The sequence below is a fragment of the Corvus moneduloides genome, chromosome 5 (genome assembly GCF_009650955.1).
Source record: "Corvus moneduloides isolate bCorMon1 chromosome 5, bCorMon1.pri, whole genome shotgun sequence".
In the NCBI taxonomy this organism is placed as follows: domain Eukaryota; kingdom Metazoa; phylum Chordata; class Aves; order Passeriformes; family Corvidae; genus Corvus; species Corvus moneduloides.
Window position 1 is genome coordinate 6137985 of NC_045480.1, and position 14730 is coordinate 6152714.

The 14730-nt window shown below is 43.7% G+C and overlaps 1 protein-coding gene across 5 annotated transcripts in view; it reads left to right on the top strand.

The window, feature by feature from the left end:
• The window catches only part of FGFRL1 (fibroblast growth factor receptor like 1), a 169431-nt gene that overhangs the window by 67121 nt on the left and 87580 nt on the right, over positions 1 to 14730 (top strand). The gene's annotated exons all lie outside the window — the stretch shown is intronic.

Genomic DNA, 14730 nt, shown 5'->3' on the forward strand with positions numbered 1-14730 from the left:
GACCAGTGCCTAGAAAAAAATTAATATGGATGAGGCAAGAGTGTGCTTCGCCAAGCCTGGAGCAGAGGATGAAATATCATGGGAGTCTGGATACAAACTACAAGTGAGTGGATGGGCAGCCAGGGCTGGGCTTATCAAGGAGCTGCAGAAAGACTTCAGCTCAGGGTCTGAGCCAGGATGGGGGGAGAGCTAGAGGGAGAGCAGAGTAAAAAATAACACCAGGGCTGTGGGCCTGAGCGACAGGCGGGACAGTAGCAGTGTCCACAGCAATTAAGGAAGGAGGTGGGAAGGGGGAGGAAGATTAAGAGCTCTGAGCTTGAGCTGACAGCTCGACATCCAGGAGATGTCAGGGAGACAGGCAAGGTTTTCGTCCGGACAGAGAGAGACAGGCCCGGATGATCGGATCAGACAACTGGGGGGACTGATTTATGTGAGAAGATTAAAAGAGCTGCTTGTAAATATATGTATAGCTTGGCTAAGTGACACCTGAGGGGACAATAACTGTCTGCAAGTGTATGACGGGATTGGATACTGGAGCCAGGAGGAGGGGGAGGGAACAGTTTAGAAGTGTAGATGAGGATTTTGACTAGAGGCAGTGGAATAGGGTGGAGCAAAGCTGGCTGTATTGCCTCGTTAGGGAAAACCTCTCCCCTGGAAAACTGCAAAGATTCTTTTGGGAGTCTTAAGACCTGCATATCCATCTAGGTTCCCATCTGCCTGTGATCAGGGTGCCTGGCAATCTAATATGTGTCCTCACAGCACCCCAAGAGAGGAGCTGTGCAATTATGGCACTTTGGTACCTTGTGTGACCCTTGCTCTGCGACTATCAAGGACCTAAGAAAGCACCTTATCAATTAGGCTCTCTTTCCTTTTGTCTGTCTCTGTTTTAAAGGGTCATTCCTGCAGATAGTACAGAGGGATGGATGGGAATGAGACCTGATGGGGCTTGGTGAGGTTTTCTCCACATGTTCCTTACAACTTTTTAAGTTTTACTCCTCTGCGAAGCCAAGGGAAGAAGCAGCAGGTATTAATTTGTTTCTACTGGTCTCACCTATGAGCTGTGTATTCCAGTGCCTTGTCTCTGCCCTTTTGGGTATTTCAGAGGGAGATGCTGGGAATCTGCAGGAGGCAGCTCCAGAGCGAGCGCTCTATTGCGAGACTTGGATTCCTAACACTAGTTACAGACTTTTTCAGGTCCCAAGTTTCTATTTGTTTTGAGCAACATTGCTCAGAACACGAGAGGGTTTTCCTAGGAAAATTGAACAGAGCACCAAGAAAAGTAAAAGAAATGAGCACAAAGTGGATCCACCCCAAAGTTTGCAATTTGATTTTCTGGTAAAGGTTCTGCTGTGGTACCAGATGGGGGTTATATCCTCAGATAAATCTTCCAGAGAAAGAGCTCTACTTCCAAAGTTAAATACTAGCTGTCTCCTGTGTGAGCACCCTTGCCATACCTATGCATGTCTGGCTGGTCTTTACATTGGTGTCCTAAGGAGATGAGATTCATGTGGTGACATATTTGAGGGTCAATCCATCTCCATCCCTTCCAGTAGCTTTTAAGCCTATAAGCCAATTTTGCACACATTGTTTGAGAAGGAGTGATGTGAGAGATACTAAGTTAAACTTTGTGAAAATGGGAAGTCACGTAGAAGGGATTGTAATAGTGCTGCATCCCACTGCACCACGCTTGGGGCAAAGGCTGTTGCAAGTCTTCAGCCTTTTATAAATATATGGATGAATTTTCTAAATAGAGAGATGTTAATGCAGCAGTGAAAAACAAGCAGATAAATAAATGGAGATGTCATCAGAGTCTTGCCCCCTAATAGACCTGGGAAATAGCTCCACAGAATGTAGGGTCATTGCAAACTGCCCCATCCCAGTGTAGGGTTGTACAGGTATCAGTGGAGATGTGAATTGCTGGTGGCTGTTGCATCTCTTTCTGTGCATGAGGGGCTCAGGGTGTCATCCCTTACCAGTGCCGAACCAAGTCTCGTTGTGCAATGGCAATAAAAATAATATAGAACCAAATTATACAGAACCAAAATTCTTTTCCAGCTCTTCATGCAGACTTTAGCTGCATTTTTATGGTGTAGCACTTCAGTAGAGACCAGAGGTCTCTGACCTGTGCAGGTTTCCTTTTTCCCTGCAAGGAGTTTGTGTTTTGACCTTGGCAGTCACAGTTGCAAGCAGATCTCCCTGCTCTTTCACTTCTGTTTCAGCAGGACCAAAATCTGTGGGGTCTTTCTGAATATTTCCCTCCTCACCCAATATTGCTGAAAATGAGCCTGAAGTGTTGACAGACAGCAGCACTCTCAGTGTGTAGGAATCCAACATAAACAGACTTGCTGGTTGTGTACTTGGACATGTTAAACGAGGTCCCTGCTTTGATCTTCCTTGCACTATCCTAAAGCCCTGCAAGCAAAGGCTAAGTAAACAGACCTTTGATTTCAGGGCTGTTTGGAGCAGAGGTCTTGTAAAACTTTTATCAATGGCAGAGCTGAGCTACTGAAGTCCCTCTTGGACTGTAGGTGCTGCAAGAGTAGAAGTGTGGGTTTTTATTGACCCTAACATCTCCCTGCTTCCATAATGACAAACATCTGGGAGTATGAGCCAGCTTCCTGTTGATTGTAATGTACCAGTTTCTCTAGGAGACACACCTGCTTATAATCTCCTGTATGGTGAATGGAGCATAAGCAATTTCAGATCCTACAGCTATTGGATCCCACAGCCAGTGCAGCCTTTTTTTAATGCATGTCATAAAGATGCTTAAATAAATCACATGGGATTCATCCGTGGGAAGCACTCACGTTACTAATCCTGCGTGTTCAACACTCCTGGGTCAAACCCCACAAAAACCATCACTCTGGCTGAAACAGCTTGAATGTTACAACAAATTGGATTTTATTTATTTGCTTCCTATTTTCAGAGCATTTAGTGGTTCCCTACAATCACAAAAGTCACAAATTTCCTTTCATGTTTAAATAAACAGGAGATTCTCCTTCAGAATTATGCCCTCAGAAAAGAGACAGTAAGAAACAAGCACCTAATATCATGCAATTTACAAAATAAAATTGTGAATTCTGGCAAACTCCCCTCGATGGACGAAACACAGGAGTTGGATTGGCCTCTGCTTTCTTCTAATTCAGTATTTTTCTCTGTCTTCTGGTGAATTATATGAAGGAGGCTTTGTTTCCCTTATACTCACCATAGGAAAGTGACATAGGAGAGTGACATCCTGCCAAGGTATTTAATTTTTTAGAAGCATTATCGAATTTACATTGTTTTCAACACTAAAACCCACTGTACTTACAATAATGGAGTCCAGACTGTTCCCAGCGGGCCAAAGCTCTGGACCCTACTGGTGGAGCCATTTCAAGCAAAGCTTGACTGAGCTCAGGACCAAAAGTTGAAGCATTTTTCTCAGCCCTACCAGTGTTAATTGCTTCGTATCAAGATAAATGCTAAATGACAAATTCACTGACCAGCTGTTCCATGCCAACAGTGCTCCTGCTGTACCTTCTGGAAGTAAAGCTGAGATTGTTGGCTGAGTAAATTGTGAGTCAGAGTGCATCTAGTCCCTCTTGTCTTCTGCCCTCACACTTTTACAGCTTGGCCTTAAATGACGACCTTTCTTACATTGCCTGTTCTGTCTTGGTCATGAACTGATCCTTTACTGTCTGTAAAACAATGCAGCACTGTTCTCCCTTCGGAAGTGAATTTTGTCTTTTGTCAAATAGTCACATCCACTATTAGATAAGAAGTGTTTTTAACAGCCCTCTATTTGTTGCTATTTGATGGCGGTTCTTTGATCCCTGGAGGGGTTTGCGGCGCTGTTTGTGATATACTGAAAATCGATTTTACACATTTCCATATTTTATCAATGAGTCTTCCGATGGGGTTTCATCCTAATCAGATTGGACAATACCATGGCACAGACATTGGGAAGGGGTTGGAATTTACATGCAATAAAGATTAGGGGATTAGCGACTGATTAGGAATGTGCTGATTTCTCCAGCATCAGGTACAGCAAGAGATCGTGTCTGCTGTTCTCTGACCTTGGGTTTTGACCTCTTGACTCCTTGCTCAGAAATGCCAGTGAGCAGCATGGAGTGATTCCTGACGTGGCTTTCCCCAAGAACAAGTTCAAGTCACTTCAACAGTAAAACCTATTTCCATGAACCGGGAAGCTCAGAAATGTTTATGCGAGTGGACAAGCTGCTCAGATGTGCATTGGCTGGGGCAGGCTGGGCAGACAGGCTGTGGCAGCATTTCAGTGTGCAGCCAGGAATTCCTGCTGACAGCTGATGCGCTGTGCGTGTGCCGGTACCCGCACGTGCGCGATGGGATGTGGGGCAGCGCCGCAGTCACGCGATGAGACAATATTTCTCCGTGCACAGCTTTTCCTAGATAGCTGCTGTGCTCTCCAGGTTTCTCCCCCTTCCACTTGCAGGAGGGTAGCTGGGACTGCACATTACCAGACACTGAGGTAATAGGATTGCACGTTAATTGATATTCCAGTGGCTCTATCTACCTGCTGGATATGATGTTGCATTCCAGTGTGCAGCCCGCCAGCAGAATGGAGTCACTTGAAATCACGAAGCAATTGATGTCAGCAAAACTCCCGTGTGTCCCTGTAGCTGCTGAAGTTTTGGCAGCTCAAATAAAGCAACAGGCTGTGCTAAGAACAGGGGGTTGGTAGTTTGCTTGTGTATCAAATAATAATTAGCACCATCTTGCTGTTGTTGCAGATGTACAGGCATAAAAGGCAGGCAGTGTGGGATCTTCAGCAAAGGAGAAGTATTTCCAAATCCTTTGGATAGTTTGAGGAATCTAAATGGGTTTGTATTTTAAATATTTGGTTTCAGTTGTTCAATATTGGCAGAATATACCCACTGCTGAGTGCTCGTGTGCTAATACCATTCATCCTGACACACGCCACACTGGTGTGCAATAGAGGTATAAGAGGAATACCTTCCTCCAGGTGATGTGAAGCAGCTTTTGAACAGCAAGGGGTGCAGCAAACCTTTGGACATACCAGATTAAATGCAAACCTGATTTCATCTGATATTAGAGCTGAACAGTCCCAGGACATTACAGCACAGCCTCTAGCAATCCTAGGTGGTGCAGTTGGACATAGTAAGTCGGATAGAACAACAAGTCTTCACTCTCTCCTGATGGAAAAACTAATTAAGCCAGGTAAGAGTGCACTAACCTTGTTGTTGTGAGCAAACCAGAGGAGGAGCAGAAGAAGTGGGTCTGTTTGAAGCTCTCCCAGGTGCAGGCAGGCTGCAGAAAGCTGCACTTGCCTCTGTCCAGGCGAGTGTATCATGTGTTTTTACATCAGGTAGTGTGTGCTTCAGTGTCTGAAGGGCAGGAACCAGATGGGAATGCTGTAAGAATTCAGTGATAGTTTCCCTGTGCAGGAGACTTGGTTTCTCTTGAGTGATTGGCCAAAATTATTACATAAAATATTTCTTAAGCTGAAAAGGGGAGAAAACCAGGCAAAACTCTTTGAAAGAGAAAACTGGGTAAAGTCTTAGTTCTTGACAAAAATGTGATTTTCTTACAGAAAAACAGTTCTTCCAAAGGCTCCATATCAAGCTTGCTATGCAGCCATTCAGCTGGAAATGCTTTCTGTTCTAGAGAAGCCTCTGAAAATATCTCCAGTTCTTAAATACCACAATGTTTATCTCTTTGTGGTCACCATCAAACAGTTGTTACCACGCTTTTGTGGTGACCAAACATAGAAGCCCCCAGAGACGAGGGCAGAGGAAAGGGAGGGCTGAGAGCAGCCTCGCCATGCAGGGCACTGCCACTGATTGCCCAACAGCAGAAGGCTTAGGGATATTTTGGCAGTGTCTCATGACTGAGAGTGAGTGGTCAAGATGGTTTTTTTCTGAGTCCTTAGTGCACTAATCTCACTTTTTCCATCCTGGGTATTGGGAAAGGCCAGTAGGAACCAGCATAGGATGGAAGAGTTTAAAGTCTTCTCCACTTTCGTCTCTTAGAGCAAATTCTGGTAAAAAAGATTTTTAAGAATATTTTGAGGAAACCCAAATCCTTGAATACAAATTAAAAGGCTCCTGTGTCAGTCTATGGCTGAAAACTTGCTGCTGTGGGCTAGCAGGAAGGCAAACCAGCTATTTAAAGGTTTGTGTTCCCATCGTTCCCGTGTACAGCACGGAGTCAACCATCGTGGTTTCTGTTTTCCTGCAGACATAAACAATGACACTTACAATTTCCTGCTTGCAGAGTGCTCACACAAGAGCCTGTCTATAAGGGAAACGTCTCATTACTTATTAAACCCTGCACAGTGCTCAGACTGGGTTAAATATTGACTACCAAAGTTCAAGGGGAGCCTGTGTCTCCAAACGTGAACTTGGGCATCCTATTCTCTAGGAGCTGTTCAGATAAAATGGATAGGTGACAAAATGCTGCATGCGGGGAGGAGGGACAAAGAAGGGGACAAAATTCAGAGCAGGTTGGCTCAGAAGTAAACACCTATTTTTGGAACCTTGGGATTTGGAATGTGATTGCTATTGGTGGCTTGAAGGGGAGTTTTCACGAAAAAAGGGGAGAAGTCACAAAAAAAGTCAATTAAACTGAAGCTTGCAGAGTGTTTGGTTTGTTTTACTGAAAGTCTTGGAGATGTGGGCGATTTGGCTGGAAAATCCACTGGGCTTGTGAAGCAGTATTTTCATGGTTAGGAAACAGCTGGAAGGGCATAGTACAATGATATTTATGTTAAAATTTGGGTAGACCCAGCCCAGAAGGCAATTCAGGGCTGCCTGACTGCACTGTTTTCCAGACATTATGGGAAGCAAACAAATGTCTCGCGTTGGCAAGAATGGTGCCCCTGTGACCTGTGGAGGAGATGGTGGAGGTTTGGGTTAGGTTTGGAGAGAGCCAGGTCGGGGCTATGGAATTTCGGTTGGGTTCTGGATCCTCCCTCAAGCCAGAGGATTTCTAGCTTTCTTCCAGAATTAGTCAGTTTGTCCTTCCTGGAAACAGAAGACTAAAATTAAAAAAATTTAAAAAAACAAGCAAAAAACCAACCAAACAAAAAGTCTTCTAATTTTAGAACCTTGAAATAATGCTTTAAGGGCATTTCTTTTGAAAAAGTGCCCAACAAATTATGTATGCCATTATTTAGATGGGCTTGCCTTCTTGAATGGGAATGAAAGAGGTAGATTGTGTGGGTGTGTGTGCCAACACACCTTTGTTGTACTTATCTCTTCTCTAAAAAAGGTTTTGTGGTTATCCATTGAGCTGCATACCTGAACTGAGCTGTCAGTATAATTTTAGCATTTGAGTAGAAATATTAGTCCTCTCCTTTGGCCCACACTAAGCCCACTGGCAGCACTTGAGAAACAATAAATCATATATTTTCTTCCACACTAGAAACTTTCCAGCATATGAAGTCTGTTTCTTCAAAAGTAATTTGAAGTAATCCTAACTCTCCTTTGCGTTTGCTACCTCGAAACCTAAGGGATAAAGTTACTATTTTTTGCTGCTGAAAAAATGTTCAGCAACAATTGAAATTGAATGTCACCCATACACATTTAATTTAATAAGATGGTAATTTCATGTTAAATAAATACCAACTGATTATTGAAAACATATGCTCAAAGGATTTAGAAACCACGTAAGAGATACGTATCTCATCTACTGTTGTTTAACTGCAATAAATCTAAGCAATAATCAAGTGCCAATTGTTTAACATACAATAACTATTTTATTAAATGTTGGTGAAATGTGTATGCAGGCCACTTAATTAAATGGAACATGTTCCCAAATACTGTATTTTTCTTAGGTTTGGAACATCTAGAGTAGGGAATTTACTGGCAGCCTTCACCCAAGGGACTAGTTATTTATTACTCATGTGAAAATATGGCAGGCACTTCTTGTGCTATCAATAAGTATCCATTTCATCAGGAAAACAACTCCTACCACAGAGGTAAGGAAGAAAGAAAATATGTCACTTCACTTGCTGTAAAATGGATCTGTGAAGTTGTTTTCTCCATCAGGTTGTTGGGCTGAGCCATGCAGCCCGAGCCATGCAGCCCAAGCCTGGAGCTTGCTCCTGCAAACAGTTCACGATTTCCAAATCTAAGCCTGAGCAGCCATCGGGGCTGGTCAGCAAATACTTGTGGTGTTTTTGTGTTCCTCGCTCAGAGTCTTTGTTCTACAGAGATGCTGTTGGTTTTTTCTTTAATCTTTTGATTGTTTTTGATAAGCATTGTTTTTGTCTGTGGGCGCCTATGTTTTCAAGCCAAGAAGGACCCATTAGCTCATCTAATCTGATCTTCTCATGTCACATACCAAAGCATTTGGACCAGTTACCCCCACGCTGACCCCTACTTTACTTGGCTAGCACATACCTTTTGGAAGTGCAGACTGTTTTGTTTTGAAAATATGAAAAGATGTTGGATTCACCAGTCCTTTGAACTACTTATTCCATTAGTTAATGGGATACATGGGCAACACATTCATCCTTTTATCTCTCTCAAAAAGCATTTTTATCAGTTCTGCTCTCCACGTAATGGCTTCCAACTGTGCAGAGAGCCAAGAGTTCCTCTCTTTCAGGAGCACCTACACGTGTTGATTGAAACTCTTCCCATCATTGCTTTGTAAAGCCTTCCATGTGGGATTTGCTCCTTGGTAGAGTTTGTCGTAGCAGAGCAAGGTCTCTGTCTATTGATCCATCATTACAGCCTGAATGCCGATACAAATAATGGTAATAATGATATGCAGAGAGTGTGAGGGCATAATCCTCATGTAGGTCTTGCAGAGATTGTTAAACTATTGTAGAAAAGGTTAAACTCCTACTGTAAGCAGGAGATGTACAGCCCAGCTTTGTAGCAGCAGATACCCCAAGTTAGACAACTCCAGATGCATGTTTCAAACGTGGCTTTTAGGTGATCCTTTCCAGCTGCGTATGTACATTTTGAAGCATGGGAAAGGTAAAGGAAATCCACTTTGCTGTGAACCACCCTGGCAGTAAAGTCTTTGGAAGCTCAGGTTTTACAGTGATGAGTATGGTGAAGGCCAAGTGTTGCCTCAAGTTTTGCTGTAAGAGATTGTGTTCACACCAAATGAGCAGTTTGGTTGGTGACCTTTGTCCAATTCCCTCATCTCACTGTTGTAATGAAAGATTTCTGTGCTTAGCTGTGTTCCCCTCACAGGACATGCACTATCTGTGGTACTCCAGCCCCTCATGCTAATTCCATGTGTTGATGGGTTGTTTGGGTGCTTCATCATAAATGACTTTGCTAATTTGTTAACACAGCACTTCAAAAGAAATCTTATCTACATGGAAAGTGAATGTGTTTGGTATTAAATAATAAAATATACATAACCCATGGGGCTCTTAAAACTTATTTAACTTCTTTATAAACTTTACAATACAGTATGTGGATATTATAAATTACTTTCCATTCCAAGAAGCTGTCCGGGCTTGTTGACCTTCCTTGGAATTTCCTCTTTGTAATTATGTTTAATGTGTTAATAAAGTTCACTTTGAACTGTATGATGGCAAATGGTCTCATAGGACGTGGGTCAGTGCTGGTGCGTTCACCATATGTGAAGCTTGATGTTAGTGTGCAGTTTTGTTGAAGGAATAGCAAGGATAAGTCCAAACAGTTGTAGAAGCAGTATCTCCTCCCCATGTTAGCCGTAAAAAGGGGTTCATGGAAAGTTAGGAATGTGGAGTGGGAAATCATTTAGCTTTCACTGCTAGGTGTTACTAAATTAAAGTGCTAGGTTTGAATCACTATCAAAACACCATATATCTAGAGGGTTTTCACACGGAGCTGTAAATCATGTTTACTACATGTATGAGTTGAACAAGTGCATGAACTTTGCAATGCGGCGCAGGAAAATATAATTACATGTGTGTGTGTTTTTGACTGTGAGAAATATGGACAGGAAGCTCCAGGCTATCCCACTGTTGTGTCTTAAATACACTTCTAGAAATTGTTTTTTCTTCTTCCCGGAAATAGCTATTTGCTAAAGCAAAGAGGCTTTCTTGGGTTTTACATAACTCCTTTTGCCAAGAAATGGCAACCACTATCCCTTCCCGAGGCACTGGGGAGGAGAACAGGAATGCTAGTAAAGCAGTGTCAGCAGCAGAGCAGCAAGTGGGGCTTTTCTGTGGTGTAGAATAGTGGATATAAATTGAAAATTGCCCAGCTGTTCAGTAAGACAGGTGTAGAGTCTGTCTTTTATATAATGGAACAGAATGGAGATTCCAGTTGCTTGTATTCGTAAATGAGGCAAATAAATCTGCACACTTGTCTGCATTTATATGAGCAGAAATATTTTAAACAAATGAGGTGATCATGGCATTTCCTTGTTAATGTTCAACTGGGTTTATATGATCTTGAACAGAAAACCTGGTATCTGGCTGAGCTTGTTGGTTTCTTTCTGGGTGTGTTTAAATGTGTTTGCAAATGGGGAAACTACAAGCAAGAAAATAACTTGGTGGAAAATCTAGGTTCTGGATTGTTTAAATTATATTTTAAGCCTGATTGCACCCTGGCCCTTGGAACTCCAGGCATGATCCCTGCTAGTAACTAAAATGATTTGAATGTTATGGAGCAAAGTTATATTTAGTTTGTATTTGGAGAAAGAATAACAACGAAGCACGGGGGGAGGCAGCTGCATTCTCATCACTTCTTCCCGAGTCACATCCGTGGATGTCGAATCCCACCCTTCTCTCTCAGCCACAGTATTAAGAAATGATTCTCTCATATTACTGGGTTGAGGACAAGGGGGCCTGAAGAAAACCTGCCCCCACTAGGCTTGTGTCAAGGTGGGGCTTAACTTCCTGAGAGAGCTCCTCTGTTCAGGCTGTGGAACCAGCTGTGCCCTCTCCACCATGATGGGGCTTAAAAGCAGTGCCCTGTGGCCATAGAGAGCTGTCCTTGCCTCGTGGAAAAATGCAAGAGTTCTCCCTCCCTTCCTGACTACAAAAATGCATAAAAATCTGTGTCAGTAATTTGGATGGAGTATCTACCTGGGGCCTTGTTTTCGTCCCTTTCTCCTATATTTGATGAAAAAATGCTGCGGGAAGTAATTGCTGTGTCCAGGAGCATCACAGATTGGAGATTCTCAGCACTTGAAAAAGGCTGATGTTTCCAAGAATCGCTGCCTAATGGCTAAGGAATCAGGGGGAGTGCTCACAGGGTTTACACTCAGGACCAGAGGGCACTTGCTCTCTGCTACTCTGCCTTGAGAGAATCCAGTCTGGAGCTTTGGCCCATGACTGCAGGCACATGGCAGTTCACAGGATTCCCCCCTAGCCAGAGAGATGATATATATTGGCATTAATTTAGCTTTGGTGAATATATGAAGTCTCTATTTTAACAGTCTGGTTTCACAAAATGTTCTCAGGTTTCAGAACAATTGCTTATGGTGTTGCTCTCCAGTTCTTGGGGTGTTGCCCTCCCCACAAACAAGGCAAGAGCAGCGCTATAGCGAGCAGCTGTAGGGCATTGCACTCAATTAGATCATTCCTCCTCACACACAACTCAAAGCTGGAGTCCAGGATGGCAGAGATCTTGACGCTGGCTCCTGGAGGAGTAATTTCATCTGCCTTTTAATGCTGCATTAGAGCACGGGACGGACGCCGGCAGCAGCAAGGGATGGGAAGTCAGTGACTACAGCCAGGGTTCAGCCTGTTTTTACCTCTCTGGCAGCTGTAGGTGAAGCAGCAGGTGCTTTCCTGGGATTTTGCCTCGCTAAGCAGCTGTAGAAATGTATCCAGCCTGCGGGGCCTGTGTCCTGGGCTCTGCTCCCACACTGCTGCACTCAGCTGTGAGCACACACGTGCCCCAGCCCTGCAGGGTCAGACACCAGGGACACTCCCAAATCAGCGCCTTGGGAGGGCTAACTGGGCACTCTGCTCTCCTGGCCACCCTGTGGCATATTATGGGCCATTTCTGGAAGGTGGGGAGCTCCCATCAGTGCTGCGCATGGGAGGTTGGCAGACTCAGCATGCTTTTACTACATCTTTTTGCTCTGTTCATGTAGCAGGAGATGGAATTGCTGTAGAGAAACCCTGGACATTAATCTCCAGCAGAACCTGAGCAGTGCTGAGCAGCTTAATATCTGGATTCAGAGGGGGAAGACACTTTTGCCTGGATAGTTTTTGAGGCTGCTCTGTGTCAGTAGCACCCACTGCCCAGGGGATATTGGAGAAAGGCCTTTTTGCAAAACATACTTACCCCTCTCTGCTGCCTCCCCTGATGCCTCTGATGGTGCAGAGTGGCAAGATGTGCCAAAGTGTGTCTTGACTGGAAAAGCATTCATCCATCAAGCTTGCAGTCCCAAGGCAGGGCTCTACAGATACGTAGTGAAATAAGACCCAGTGAATGCCTGTACATGAGAAAGAGAGACAGACATCCATGATGATACCAACATTTTATTCTTGCTGTAGCCCAGCTTCAGGAGGTCCAGCTACCAATGGCTTGCCAGGGCTTCTGAAGCCTCTGACATATATGAAGGTGCTGAATTGTATTGTGGTTATTTGTAAACACAGTAGTAAGTTACAATATTGTAATAATTATCATGGTGCTTGATATTTACATCAAAACACTGATTCCAGAGAGTACTGCTTGAGCAGAAAGTAATTACTGCAAAGATGATAGGTAATAAAATGGGAATATTTACAGAACTAAATGAACAGAAACAAGGCCTCATCATCTTTGTCCTAGGGCTGTACACTACTGAGAAGTGCATGCTGTATCTGGCAAAATTCACAGCAGGAAAAAAGAGTGAGGGGAGACTTTTATTCCTGTTCCTGAGAAAGCTGCTGGAGGAGCTAATGAAGAGCTGCACTAATGTTTTTAGGCAGAATGGATCTAAGAAATGCACCCTTTTCTAAATGTCATAAAGGTCTGCGGATAGATCCTGTGACAGGGACTGATCCAACAATTCCTCAGAACGAAAGGTCAGTCAAAGGAAAATGGCATTTAGGAGGACCAAGCTTACCACTGACCCAAACATGTGACAGATCCAGCGGCAACTCTGGTGCCATCAGGAGTACCGCTTGTGCAGCCTGCCCCAGAGAAGCACATGACGTGACTGGGAAACTATCTGATTCCTCCAGGTCTCAAAATTCATCAGGAGTCAACATGAATGTCGGAAGGAAAGGGATTTTGAAGGAGCCTACAGCAGGCTTCCAAGTTGGGAGGAGGGTGCTCTCTCTCCACTGTCCCTGCTTGCCCTGCACCAAACATTTTTTCCGCAGCACTAATTATAGATCTGTTTTTGTCATTTGAATATGCATGAAGTAGTATCCTGGCTCACAAGCAGGTTACAGTGAAGCTACTCTTGAAGTTTGACTTGGTTTGATAGGGCTCTGGGTCAGAAAGGACCTCTCCAAGGGCCAACCCAGAATTTCAACAAGTCTATGGACTTGTCTGGGCATTTCAGCTCCTTTGCACTGAGTGAGGGCACCATGTAGGGAAATGTAGCAGAATTTGGGGCTGGATTCCCACCCAGTGTTTGTGAATTCTGCCTTATCAAAGTCAACACACAGAGCCCCTCTTCATGGGTGGATTTTCACTTTAAAAGATTCAGCAATGCAATTTGTGTAAGACCAGCATTCAAAAGGTTTTGGGGTTATCTCTCCATCCACTGAGGTAGTTGGAAATCTCACAAGGTGAAGAACTAAGGGTGGTTTGGAATTTTTAGAAACACCTGGACAGGCAGGATTTCTCATGGTATTTTGCCAGTTCCCTTGGAGTATGGGAGGATACCATCACCTCTGAGGTGCTGTCCCACAGGTGACTGCAAAAGATGTGAAGGGGTGGGTGTTGTGTTTGCCTCCTTTGTTATCTCTGTTATCTTTGTTATCTCTGATTTTTTCAGAATAAGTGCTCTCAAGGTCCCCACTTTGGGTCATTAGAAGTTCATCAGAATCTGAGTGTTTCTAAGACCCATTGATTTAACCAGGCTCTTATTTAAACTCTTCAATAAGTTTCAGGCTAGTTCACCACTCTGTTCTCAGCTTGAGCAGCATTTCTGCTCATCAGCAATGCTGCAAAATTCATGGGTGTGATTCAACATGAGTAACTGCAGCAGCAGCTCTGGAGTCATTCATGAGTTGGACTGTATGTACTGCCTCAGTCATGCTGGGGAAAAATCAGGCAGACTTTGAAATAATAGGAATTAGTCATGAGGAAGTGCAAATATGAGCTCTGTAGTTTATCCCCTGTGGGTCCAATCCTGTAAAACACTAGGAACAGGAGTAAAATATGAGGGAACAGTTCCAAATCCCACAAACATCTTGCGGGTTTTGGGTGCAACTCAGCATCAGCAATTCTTAGCAAAACATTTTGTCCTTATGCAAGAACAGGGCACTTATTATCACACCCATTAATAGACTGTTCTGGGAAGAGCACTGCTATTGCAATCTGTGTGGAGAACTTGTGCAATTAATGAAAAGGCAGAAAAGGCAGATGCAGGAAAAAGACTCTATTCAATTTTTCAGAGCCTTGGGAAGGAATTCCGGTTGGAATTCAGCTATAGGACCATTCCCACTGTTGGAATCTTTATCACTTCTTTTCTTCAGATAGTTGACCTGTCCAAGTGCATCCTGTTATCATGTGGCAAACAGTGTGTTCACTCTGGCATTCCAGGGACACTCTGTTTTGTATGAAATTATCACCTTTTACAAAGAGCAAATATTTGTCAGATGGGTCAAACCAGTGGGGTTGCTAAGGA